The sequence below is a fragment of the Callospermophilus lateralis genome, chromosome 5 (assembly GCF_048772815.1).
Source record: "Callospermophilus lateralis isolate mCalLat2 chromosome 5, mCalLat2.hap1, whole genome shotgun sequence".
Classification (NCBI taxonomy): domain Eukaryota; kingdom Metazoa; phylum Chordata; class Mammalia; order Rodentia; family Sciuridae; genus Callospermophilus; species Callospermophilus lateralis.
Window position 1 is genome coordinate 18,946,064 of NC_135309.1, and position 14,015 is coordinate 18,960,078.

General features: G+C 40.7%; 1 protein-coding gene across 4 annotated transcripts in view; it reads right to left on the reverse strand.

Moving 5' to 3' along the window:
- Tenm2 (teneurin transmembrane protein 2) overlaps positions 1-14,015 on the reverse strand; it is an 884,372-nt gene that overhangs the window by 403,810 nt on the left and 466,547 nt on the right. The gene's annotated exons all lie outside the window — the stretch shown is intronic.

Below are 14,015 nucleotides of genomic sequence, written 5' to 3' on the forward strand. Positions count from 1 at the left end.
TTGTGGCATCACATTGGCACTCAAAATATTTTCAGATATTTGAGCATTTAGGATCTTGGATTTTGGGATGAGTAACATTCAACCTGTATTATTATATATATTGTTAAAACCATCCCTTGTTCCAGAACCATCCATCTGTTAAAATGACCCAGTTCAAGCACATACAACTCTATTCAAGTCCTAAGTTTGTTAGATGGGATCCATGTTTCTCTTTTAAACTAATCTGAACCCCCTAAGTACCCCCCCCCACCACAGCCACACACACACACCTAGCTGTCAGTCAGCAAGAAATTTCCTTTCCTTCCCTTTTCTGACACGGTTCTCATTTTTGACACATAGCATCACTCTTGATTTCCTAGACAGTGGCCAAAAGGCAATGATCTCAAAGTCAATGCAAGAATTAATTATAACACAGGGAGCCCGCTCAACCTTCAGATGTGAGCTGACAGGTAAATAGCACCACTTGAAAGGAACATACTCAGTGTCCTCAGAGATGCTTCCATGTTAAAATGCTTCTATTTACACACGACGGAAACATGGCGACTCACACTTATGCTGCTATTAGCCCCCTTGCCACAAATACCTGCAGGTGCTATCATACGAAAAATGAGCATCTATCTTCCAGTTTCAAATTAGTCCGTAATGGGTAATTTCATGCAGACATTATTTCTAAACAAGAAATTCCCTAAATGCTAATTGCTTCTAAGAGCTGTTCAGTTAAAGGGGATAAATATTTCTGCTCATTAAAGGGGATGCCATTTTCTGAGCTAGAGCAAGGAAACTCTAAGTGGGATACCATAAGGTAAAGGAGGTCTGGAATCCAGGGATCATTTGACACCTCTCACATTCTGCGGTGTCAGACTGGAGGGTGTTGGGATGAGTATGGCTCAAAACTCAGCAGAACTGACGAGCACCAGTGCATATTTCTGCATGTCAATAATTGCCAGTTCTCAACAGAGCAAAAAAAGGTCAGACAATCATCAGTGCTAGGTTAAGATTAATAACAAATAGTACTTTCTTATTACCGCTAACAACTTCTCTGCATGGTTTTCAACAGTGGATTGTGAGAAACTGGAGAGTGATTCCTGTTTGGCCCCAAGAAGGGTTAGAGTTTATGACTTTGTTGGCAAATGCCATCTTCATAGTATGAATGAGAAAAATAAAAATCCTTGGGGTGAATGTGGCTGAGGACCTCGAAAGACAGAGAGGAGAACCACAGAGATGCCACAGAAACACTTGAACATGGAAAACCCATATTAATAACCTCAATACATCTATAACTTTCATATTTGAGATACTTCAGAGAATGGATGGAAAATATATGGTTTCCCTTGGGTGCTGGGAGCCACAGCCAATTAATATGATGCATGGCATTTTTGATTGAAAGGTGATGCCAGCTAGCCATTGAGATGATACGATTATGTTAAAAAGTACATTCATATGGATACCGGACTCCTGCTGCGGGACTCCTGGAGAGTTCCCATTGGTTGGGAAAGTGCAGTAGGAGGGAATTCCGGGGAGGCGCTTGCGCTAGAGTTCCGGGAAGGAACCAGCAGAACGCCGCGTGGGTGGATCGGGAAGCTTCCCGGGCGGACGTGTTATTGGCGGTTCTTTCAAATAAAGTTTGTTCCTGTTTGAGTGGCTCGTGATCTTGTGCCCAGCCAGACAGCGGCAACTGGTGGCCCGTACGGGGAGCGCCTGAAGCTTGGAGGTGAGTAAAATTGCTCGCCCCTGAGGGAAGGCGACAGAATGGGTGACCATTTCAAAAAACAATGTGTTCTTCTTTTGATTTATTTTGTTTTTGTTTCAAGCTGCCTATCCCTAGAATTTTCTCAGGCAAACTGGGAAAAATGGTTGGCTCAAGGCTTGAAGTTGTTTGGCCCGGAGAAAGAGAAAATTGATACAACTATTCTTTGCTCCGTTTTTGTTTCATTCTGTTTCGGCTTTGTTTTATGCTACCTTACTGGGTTGCGTTACCTTTATAGTAGATTAGAAACTAGTAAAAAACAAACCGAAAAACTGTTAAGTAAATTGTTAGAGGTCCAAACTGTGGTAGAAAACATGTCAGGTCAAGCAAAAGAGAAGGTCTCTCCAGCTAGTCAGACAGAGGAAAATTTGAAGAAAGAAAGCTTAGAGGAAAAACGACCATCAGTTGGGGAGTTACAACAGGAGGCTGCTACTAACTCCGTTCTATCACCAGAGGGCGTAAGAGCTGAGCGGCCCTCAATTCCTGTAGTTAATGCACAAAATCCTAAGGCAAGATCCCAAAGACTAGCATGCCCTGTACTTGAGCAGGCAGGAGGGCAACGAATTCATCGCGCTCTAGATTTCAAAACAGTAAAGCAATTAAAAGAGGCTGTAACAACCTATGGCCCGCAAGCACCCTTCACCATAAGCATGGTTGAATCTATTACCAACTTAGACATGACACCAGCAGATTGGGCTAACATGTGTCGATCTGTGCTAAATGGAGGACAATATTTGTTATGGAAGGTTGCCAATGAGGAATTCTGCATGGAGACAGCTAGGCGAAATACAGCAGCCGGTTACCCTCAAAGAAATCTGGAGATGTTGTTAGGAAAGGGACCTTATGAGGGTCAACGGCAACAAATTGAATATGATCCTGGTGTATACGCACAAATTGCTGCAGATGCAGTTAGGGCATGGAAAACTTTACAGGGGCATGGAGATTTACAAGGACAGTTATCTAAGGTAATACAAGGAACTAACGAACCTTACGCTGAATTTGTAGATAGGCTTATTCAGACAGCTTCTAGGATATTTGGAGATGTAGAACAAGCAATGCCATTTATAAAACAACTGGCTTATGACCAAGCAAATCGTTGCTGCAGAGAGGTCATTAGACCATGGAAACATGAAGATTTAAACACATATATTAAATTATGTAGAGACATTAATGAACAAGGACAAGTCTTAGCAGCAGTACAACAGGCTTTAGATGCCAGGCCAAAAACATGCTACAATTGTGATCAGACAGGACATTTTAAAAGGAATTGCCCCATAGGAGGAGGGTTTAACAAAGCTAGGTATCAAAGGAATAGAATACCAGGTATTTGCCCACGATGCCGTAGAGGGAGACATTGGGCTAATGAATGCCGTTCTCAAACCACCATAGAGGGCACTCCGTTATCAAAAAACGGACAAGGATCAAGTGTTTACCCACGATATCGTGGAGAAAGGCATCAGGCTCCATTGCCAAAAAACGGACTGGAGGGCCCAATGCTCCGGGGCCCAAAACCACAAATATACGGGGCAATGGAGGAACCCAGCAGCACCATCAAGGTAGTGCCCAGGACACATTATCCATTAAATCCCTCATCAGACAAACTAGAGGGAGCGCAGGGCTGGACATCTGCGCCTCCGCAAGAGCAGTACTAACTCCAGAGATGGGAATTCAAATCATTCCCACAGGAGTAAAAGGACCTCTTCCCCAAGGAACGGTAGGCTTATTATTGGGACGCAGTTCTTCCACACTAAAAGGACTTATGATAAGTCCCGGGGTAATTGATCCCGATTATGAAGGTGAAATAAAAATTATAGCTAGTTCTCCAAGAGGCATATCAGTTATCTCACCAGGGGATAGAATAGCACAGTTACTAATAATACCCAGCCTACATGATAAATTTTCTAGTCGTACTGTAGAAAGAGGTACCAGGGGATTGGGCTCCACAGGTGTAGATTGGGCTATGCTGTCTTTAAATTTAGATTCTCGCCCCATGCTAAAACTAAATATTCAAGGATACGACTTTAATGGGCTACTGGACACAGGTGCAGACCTTAGCATCATATCTAGTCAGGAATGGCCAAAACATTGGCCATTACAACAAGCCACTCAAACGCTTCGAGGCCTAGGAGTGGCTACTAATCCCCATAGAAGTGCAATGGTATTAGATTGGAAGGATCCTGAAGGATGTGAGGGAACTATACAGCCATATGTATTGGATCATCTTCCTATAAATTTATGGGGACGAGATGTCCTAGATCAATTAGGTTTAACGTTAACAAATAACATCAATCCTAATGCGCCCACTACTAGGGCTAAACAAGGTTTTAAAAAAGAAAAAAGATTAGGAAAACAAGGACAAAATATAGCAGCACCAATTCAAATAGATCAAGGAACAGACAGACATGGGTTGGATTTTCAGAAAGGGCCACTGAGACAATAAAAATTACTTGGAAATCAGAAAGACCAGTGTGGGTTCCTCAGTGGCCCCTGACTAAAGAAAAGATACAAGTAGCCCATGATCTGGTTAAACAACAATTAGCGAAAGGACATATACAACCTTCCATATCTCCCCATAATACTCCCATTTTTGTTATTAAAAAGAAATCTGGTAAATGGAGATTATTACAAGATTTAAGAGCCATTAATAATGAGATGGTTATTATGGGACCTGCTCAATCAGGGATTCCCCAATTGTCTGCTTTACCAAAAACCTGGTATGTTTTAGCTATAGATATTAAAGATTGTTTTTTTTCAATTCCTATTCATCCTGAGGATAGTCCACATTTTGCATTTACTATCCCTGCACTAAATCATGAAGGTCCTGATCAGAGATATGAATGGAAAGTACTCCCTCAGGGGATGGCTAATAGTCCAACTATGTGTCAAATTTATGTTAACAAAGCAATCCAACCACTTAGAAATCAAAATCCTGAACTACAAATATTTCACTATATGGATGATGTATTATTGGCACATAAAGATAAAAACATATTGCTGGAATGTTATGCCACACTTACAAACTTATTAAAAAATTATAATCTAGAGATAGCAATAGATAAAGTACAATTAAATCTTCCAATTAATTATCTAGGAGTCCTGTTATCCTCAACCATGGTCCGTCCACCAAAAATTCAAATACGAATAGATCAACTCAAATCACTTAATGACTTTCAAAAGTTATTGGGAGACATAAATTGGATAAGGCCTTATCTAGGCATACCAACAGGAGAGCTAGGACCTTTATTTGATATCCTAAAAGGTCCATCAGATCCAAATTCACCCCGCATGCTAACGCCTGAAGCAAGAAAGGCATTAAAAATCATTGAAACATATATGGAAAATATGCACTTGGATAGAATTGATATAAGTTTGCCTTTATTATTTATTGTACTACCAACAAAAAATATTCCTACAGGAGTATTTTGGCAAGAAGGTCCATTATTGTGGATACATTTATCTTATTCTCCTAATACTATTCTTACTAGATATCCTGAGGCTGTAGGACAATTAATACTCAAAGGAATAAAAGCAGCAAAGGGAGTGTTTGGGATTTCTCCCAATAAAATTATTACTCCATATACTATGGATCAAATTGATGAGTTAGCCAATGAGTTAAATACTTGGGCAATAATCATGTGTAAATCTAATGTTTCATTTGATAATCACTTGCCATCTAATCCTTTGTTGTCTTTTTGGTCTAAGCATCCTGTAGTTTTTCCAAAAATGACAAGAAAGACCCCTATCATGAATGCTCCAAATATATTCACTGATGGGTCAAATAATGGTACAGCAGCAGTAGTTACCCCTGATCAAACTTTTACATTTTTAGTACCCAAACAATCAGCTCAAAAGGTAGAGCTTAATGCAGTATTACAAGCTTTTATGATGTTTAAAGATTCCGTATTTAATTTATTTTCTGATAGTCAATATGTAGTTAATGCTATAGTATCCCTTGAAGATGCAGGTAGGATTTCCCCTTCTTCTACTGTTTTCTCTTTGTTTTCCACTATACAAAGTCTAATCTGGGACAGAAAAGATCCATTCTTTATAGGACATATCAGGGCACATACAGGATTGCCTGGAGCCCTTAGTTTGGGCAATGAATTAGCAGATAAATCTACACATGACATACATATTTTCTCCACAATAGAAGAAGCTATAAATTTTCATAAAAGGTTTCATGTCAATGCTAATACTTTACAAAAACGTTTTAAAATAACTAAAGAACAAGCCAGACATATAATAAAACAATGTCAAAATTGTGTGACATTTTTACCACAAGTTAATCTTGGAGTCAATCCTAGAGGACTGATACCTAACCATATTTGGCAGATGGACGTCACACACTTGCCAGAATTTGGAAAATTAAAATATTTGCATGTTACAGTTGATACTTCTTCTGGATTTTTGATGGGCTCCCTTCATGCCGGAGAAAAAACTAAAGATGTTATAGCTCATTGCTTACAAAATTTTGCCACTGTGGGCGTTCCAAAACAGTTAAAAACAGATAACGGTCCCGGTTATGCTTCTACCTCTTTTAAACAATTCTGCTCATCATTTGGCATTACTCACATAACAGGAATTCCATACAATCCACAGGGACAAGGCATAGTTGAAAGAGCTCATCAAACTATTAAAATGTACTTATTAAAACAAAAGGAGGGAATTGGAAAGGGGTATATATCCCCCAAAGATAAACTTAAAATAACCCTCTTTACTCTAAACTTTTTAAATTTGGATTCATCAGGACTTAGTGCTGCGGAAAGGCATATGTATCCAAAAAATGTGCATAAGCCTAAAGTTCTTTGGAAAGATATTCTAACAGGACAATGGAAAGGTCCTGACCCAGTAATTGTCTGGAGTCGGGGCTCTGTTTGCGTGTTTCCACAGGGAGAACAGCAGCCGATTTGGATTCCAGAAAGACTAACTAAAACGATTTCTACAGATCAAAAAGAAGATAATTTGACTCAAATCCATAACAGCTGATATCCAGAACTCCAGCTTGGCCATTCTTACATCTGCGACTGATTAACCAGGATGCTTTTTTCAATATCTATTTTATTATTGCATTTTTCCATATCATAGGTTCTATTTTATTTTTGAGCTCATACAGACCTAGGTTGATGTTTTTCTGATCAGTTTTATTTTTTAACTGTGGAGTTTTTAACATTGCAATGGAGATTTCACCTAGGTGAAACTACAAGGCCTTTACTATTGTCTTATGTGTTGTATGTTATATGTGCACACTTCTGTTTTGTGTTATGTGTCTATATGTGCGTATGTCCATAGATCATATATGAGGAGTGCTCAAAAAAAAAAAAAAAAAAAAAAAAAAAAATGGATCCAAGTACTTTTTATTATTCACGTAATTTTAATGGTTTAATTTAAATTGGGTAAACAGCTGTTAAAAATTATTTTAATATGTGTACAAATAAGCAGGTTAACAAATCTGTTTGTTTATTTTCATCTTTCCTTTTCATTATATTTAATAATTCTGTTCAAGATAATATAAATTGTTCTAAAAAAAAAAAAAAAAATGTTTTCTTAGTACCTGTTAAATGTTACATTTTTTTTTTTTTTTTTTCTTTCTCTCTTTAACATCATTGTCAGAATTCTTATTTTTCATCCCAGTGCCGGTGAAGACAAAGATGAAACCAAACTACAACTTCTTCGATAATTATCACAACAAACTGTATAAACTGATACATCAATGATCTTGGGAGGAAATGGACATATTGATAGATTCCTCCACTTTGAACTGCTTACAAAACTTGCCTGGACTATGTATCACTTGTATGCACTGTGATCTATCTGTTGATACAACAAATTATGGTAATGCTGGCGTATCTTTGCTGATGTGTCACCAGTGATGCAATTTTCCCTAGGAGTCGTCAATTGATTTGGTGTTGTGGCATTTCTGTATCCTCCTCCCTTCTACTAGTGATGGTCTAATCTGGGGGCCAACAGAGGTGAGGCAAAGAACCTCACCCCCCCACTGGCACCAAGGCCAAATCTGGGGGCCAACAGAGGTGAGGCAAAGAACCTCACCCCCCCACTGGTGCATAGGCCTATCCACAAGTATGGCTATATGCTGGATCGGTAGTCAGTGACGGGTATGATCCAATTGCAATGGTATCAACCTAAGACAGGAGGCTGACGCCTAAAGGTCAGTTTTCCAATGACGGGTAAGAACCATATGTTGAATTGGACAAACCTAACAGGCACGGTCCCTAGCCACATTACTTGTTGCTTAATTAAACAGAAAGGGGGAGATGCTGGGAGCCACAGCCAATTAATATGATGCATGGCATTTTTGATTGAAAGGTGATGCCAGCTAGCCATTGAGATGATACGATTATGTTAAAAAGTACATTCATATGGATACCGGACTCCTGCTGCGGGACTCCTGGAGAGTTCCCATTGGTTGGGAAAGTGCAGTAGGAGGGAATTCCGGGGAGGCGCTTGCGCTAGAGTTCCGGGAAGGAACCAGCAGAACGCCGCGTGGGTGGATCGGGAAGCTTCCCGGGCGGACGTGTTATTGGCGGTTCTTTCAAATAAAGTTTGTTCCTGTTTGAGTGGCTCGTGATCTTGTGCCCAGCCAGACAGCGGCACTTGGGCTTTGGGCTAGTCCCATATGGAGGGAACACAACCACTGAGGGAATATTCTGTGCATACACACAAGAGCCAAATGAACTGGGATAGATGCTTTGGAAGAAAGGAGTTACTGTATGGGGGTATAAATAGAATAACCTAGACAGGGAAACTGTAGAAGCCCTCACAATATATTGGTAACTGAGTTAAGAGCTGCAGGATGAGGATATGAAGACAGAAAGAAGAATGAGGAGGAGTGTAATGTATGTTCAACATGCTGAAGAGGAAGAGGCCGTAGTGATTGCAAGAAACAGAAAGTGAACCTGTGAGCTTGGAACCATGGACACGGAGAGGATGTGGCCTGAGAAAAAGCTGGAGAGTCAGACAAGAGTTGGATTCTGTAGCCCCTCGTAAGATTTTGATCTTTATCAGAAGAGCCATGGTACCAAGAGCTTTTAGACAAGGAGGAAAATCATAGAACAAGCTTCTAGATGAGCTGTAGAGGACACACGGGGGACAAGAGTGGAGGGGACCAGATGCGTCAAGAAGCTTCCCCGGCTTCCCCGACACAAGAAGATGGTATCGGCTAAGACCGAACCAACCCCTGTTCTCTGTTTCTAGTTTCCAGAGGACACTGTCTCTTTTCCATGACCTTCTCCATCGTCCACAGTCTTTCATAGTCCTTTCTCCCTGGTTTCCACAGAAGCCATTCTCTCTGCCCCTAAAGGTAATAAATAATAAGGAATCAACAAAACACATTCTCACCACTCATAGCTCTCCATTATCTGGCACCTTAGTCTCTTTATTTCTAAAGACATATTTTTTTTTTTTTTTTTCCTGCACATTGCCTCTGCTTCTCCTCAACCTTCTACTAACCTGGCTTTTGCCCTAGCCGCACATTTCTCCTGGGAGTCACCAGTGACTGCCCTGGTTACGCCTGAAGGGCTTCCAGCCACCCTGAGGCACCCTGCTGTGTTTTGGGGGGGGGCACATACATCTCTTTGGAAGTCTCTCCTCCCTTTGCTTTCTGGGGACTTTTGTCCTCTTGGCTGCTCTACCTGGTCATTCTCAGGTGCCTTCAAGACTTCTCTCCCTCCTTTGAAACTCTGTACGTGGATTCCTGACAAAGAGAGTTTCTGGAGAACTGTTCTCTGGGTTGCTTCCTTGCAGAATCTAACACAAAAATGTGGATTTCTCCCTCAACTTCTCTTCTAAAAATCTACTCAGATTTTCTGGAGTCTTACATCATCTGGATGATAGGGCTGATTTTATGCACTATTATTATGGCGTTCTCAGAGTGCTAGGGGGATGAAAGAGCAGAAAATGTTGTCTTGCCAAAAACAGTCGTCTGCAAAAGGACTTTCCAATTTGTGCCATCAATCTTTCTTACACACCTTTTCTTCTCGTATACTTCTTCCAGTTTAACCCTTCTAAAAGGATACTTCCATGAGATTACTACTGTGCTTAAAAACAAATAAACAAGAAAACTACCTTCTTCTAGGGTAACGTTTCTCCAGCTTGGCATCCAAGTTCATCTCCAACACAGTTTGACTCTGCTCTACTCGGCTGTAGTTTTCAATCACCTGCCCCCACTTCTGGTCAGCTTACTGAATTGCTCTGCTCAGCATTCCCCATCCCTGATTTTCTTTTGAAAAACCACCTTTTTATTTTGGAATGATTTTAGATACGCAGAAAAATTGCAAAGATAATCCAGTGAGTTGTCATATAACCTTCACCCAATTCCCCCAAGGCTAGCTTCTTCCTTGACCGTGGAACATCTGTAATAAAATGTGAAATTAACCCTGGCACATTACAAGGAACTAAGCTCTGAATTTCATCAGGCTTTTACCTTATCAGGATACAATCCAGCACTCTCTGCATTCAGCACACTTGCTTTTTCAGTTGCCACCATAGTGAACTTGACTAGATGTCCTTCCCTCACCCATTGTTCTCCCAAGTACCAAGTGCCTTGAATCTTTTCCTTGTTCCTGGCATTCCTGGCTTCGTGCCATGGATCAAACTCCTACTCATCTTTCATGTGAAACCTTCCCCTGGGATAGTTGCATACTTATTTCCCTTTCTGTAAAACTCTTCCAGAACTTACATTTTATTCCACTAATTTGACCCCTGTTGTACACACATGTATCAGCTTGGTTACTGGAACACAGAAGAAATCAAGAGTCTTTACTGACACAGCTCCAACCTGGCCAGGAGCAAACGGGTGTTGTAAGGGACTCCTCCCCAGCAAAAATTTCCCTTGACCTTCTCTAGTGGAGGAATTATTATCAGCCTGACCCTCCTAACATCCAATTCTACCCCCACCCAAGCTGCTAGAACTAAAACCAACGTATTTCCCTTTAAAGTTCATCATCAGAAGCAACAGTTTTGCAATAAACATAGGTAATTTGTCATGCCCAAAGAAAATGTTTGTTTTTCCTCAAACAAGGCTTTTATTTGGCAAACATGTGCCACTTGTAGCATTTGTGCAAAGCATGTTTGTGGAAACAGCTTCAGATTTTATCTGGCTTCTGAGTGGACCAGTGGGTGACATATCTACTGTAATATATTCTTCAATTAAATAGGTGGATAGAAATAGAATTTAAATATTCAGGAATAATAATTGTTGGGGAGAGGAGCCCTAAGCGATATTCCTCACTGTCTATCATTTTTCTATTCTTACTTCTCAAATTTGGGGCTTATTAACATTTTTTTAATATTTCTCTCTAAGCAAGCATAAAGGTGCATACAGAAGTAAAGCTGAAGAGTGGTAGAAAGTTACGTTATGCTGCAGTATTATCATACTTTCTACTCCAGTTGGTCCTTCGCTCACTTCTTGATGTTTCAAATAAGAATAAACTATAATTTGGGGTAGTATGTTATTTATACATAGTTTTACTGAAAAGAAAGGAAGAAAAAAAGAACAGAAGAGGTAGAAGTTATTAATAATAAAAAAGTATTTATTAAGCCCTTTCATAATTTATTACATATAATTATATAATGAATGTATCAATTTTCTCCCTAAATCTCAAAAATCCTCTTCACCCTTCTCATGAAGTTATTATTATTATTATTATTATTATTATTATTATTATTATTATTATTTTTAGGACCTGCCATTTTAGAGATGAAAAAACAAAGGTTCAGAGATGTTAAACAGTTTGCCCAAGATCATACAATAGGATGTAGTGTAGTTGAGATTTGGACTCAGGTTTCTCCTGATTCCAAAGTTTAGCTTGCCCTATGCCACCTGGGAAGAAAAGGAAGGAATATTTGGGGCTGGGGATGTAGCTCAGTGGTAGAGTGCTTGCCTGGCTTGCATAATGCCCCAGGTTCAATTTCTAGCAATGAACACATGCAAAATGAATATTGAATTTCAGGCTACAATTAAATTCTACCCAGACTTAGGCAGTTCTGATGGGTGTGTGAAATGCAGCCCATGAAAGGCAAAGCATAAGCCTTTAATAAAAAGGAAAGTATCTTTTACCCCAGTCTACTTCTAAACATGTGTTTCCCAATGTTCTCAGACAAGTAGGAACAATGGGTGGGCAGAAAGAATAGATTCTCTTGTCCTGGATGCTTTCTGTGCTGCAGAGTGGGCAGAAGGAAAAAGGAGACAGGCAGAGATGCTCCATCAGGGGCAGAATCCTCAGCAGAGAAAGCTCCTGCAGAAACCCTGAAAATGGTCCTGGAGTCAATAAAAGAGCTCTTCTCCTAACACTGCACAGTTGACATCGATATTCTCATGTAAATGCCTGTGAACAGATTCACACCTGATGGGGGTAACGATGATTCACTTTAAAGATAAAATGGCAGCAGAGACCCCCATGCAGATTTATATGACCTCTGGTAACGTTCCTGGGGAGCCATTATGTTCTACCACTGAAGCCTAGCTCACAAGGAGGTCCCTAAACTTAAGGATGTGTACAGCTGCTCTTTGTGGTTCCCAAGGAGCTATTATAATCAGTGAGGTGGACAGAACAGGTTGTCTTTATGTCTCAAGCAAGCCTGCCATGCCACACTTGAACCAACCCATCTCCTGATGCATGCTTCTGGTTGGGATGTGTTTCCAACACCTTCAGCACCTGTGCTAAGAACAGTGAAGGGGGAACAGGTCCTGCAGGTAGGCTCTGCCTCCCGGTGTGGGTTACAGCAGCATCATCCTGGCCCTTGTCACAAAGAAAAACTGTGAATTGAGAGGAACCCACAATGAGGGTGCAGGGCTCCTAGATTTGCTTCAGCAGCCTGCAAAAATTCACATGGCCGGGACACTTAGGCAGATCTGCTGGTTATGTGAAAGGTAGCCCCCTTAACTTGCTTCTCATTTGTTCACCTTTGATGGAGTTGGGGGTAAGGAATAGTCCCCTCTCACCTCTATCATGAGAAACACAGTATTTCAAGCTTGATGAAAAGTGGCAAGTGACATTCATCCTCCCTGTTTGAGGTGACAATAGGGAGAGTTGTAGAATAGGTGCCACATGACTCTGAGATACAAGAGGGTATGGCTCAGTGGCCGGGCTGTCTTGATGTCTGTAGAGCAACTTCACTTTTAATCATGGCCCATGGAGTTCAAACTTCCTTAAATACCATGTGGGTCACACAAAACCTACAAAATGGGTCTGCTCCCTTTCATAGTAAGGAAGGGCTGAAATCAAAACTACAACTCTCTTCTTGATTCCTTGTTGTAGAATTTAGGACTTGCTGATTCAATTTGGAGTTCTGATTTTCTTTTCCCCCGGGCGGTATGCAATCACTTTGGTCGTCCATTTGGTCAATACATATGTACTATGTACTAAGTACTATGTACTAAGGATTTTCTATGTGTAAATTCGAGCACTTCACTATACATTCTGTAGAATACTTATCTATCTTCATATGTAAGATAGACATGTATTACATTAGATATAAATACACGCTTTTATAAAAGTGTACACATGTGCACACATAATAAAATATAGTCTCTGGTTTTAAGAGTTTGTAATGCACTAAAGGGAAATAAGCACATGCAAAAAACTGAATTATGATGGTTACAACATCACTAGAGATCTTTTATTAAGGATATGGGCTTTGAGAGATATCATCTGAAGGTATTACAGAGACACTATGCTCACACACTCGGGTTTACAATCCAAGGCAAACACATCCTGGGGGACACTTATTGATAGGGTACCAACACAGAGAAATAGCAACCTTCAGCAGAGGTGAGAACAGCCATGGGATTTTGAATCCTATTCCAGGGTTTAGGGTGAAAAATGAAAGGGAAAGTCTATTTTTCACTGAATTTCAAATAAGAGAGAATCTGTGTAGTCACTGGGTGATGGAGAAGCAACGCTGGGGGTCCCCTGTGGAGATGCCCCAGCCGTCCTTGTCCTTTCAGGGTGCTTGCCTGAGGGCAATATCACTGCTTGGAGACTTGGGTAGGGTCTTTGTAGGGATCGGATTAGAAGAAGTTTAGAGAAACAAGCACCGACATGGGCCTTGGGAATTGAGGGCCTCCTCTTCCCACGACTGTCACCATGGGTTGGAAAATATCCTGAGAGTCCCAGATTCCACAGGGTGGTGCCAGGTGACAGGCAGCTCTGGGGTGAGGGGTTATGGGAACAGCCCCTCCTCCCTCCCTCTGTTCTGAAGGGTCTAGGCACTTCAGCTTTGCCTGTGGCTACATTTGCTTTTGGACTAT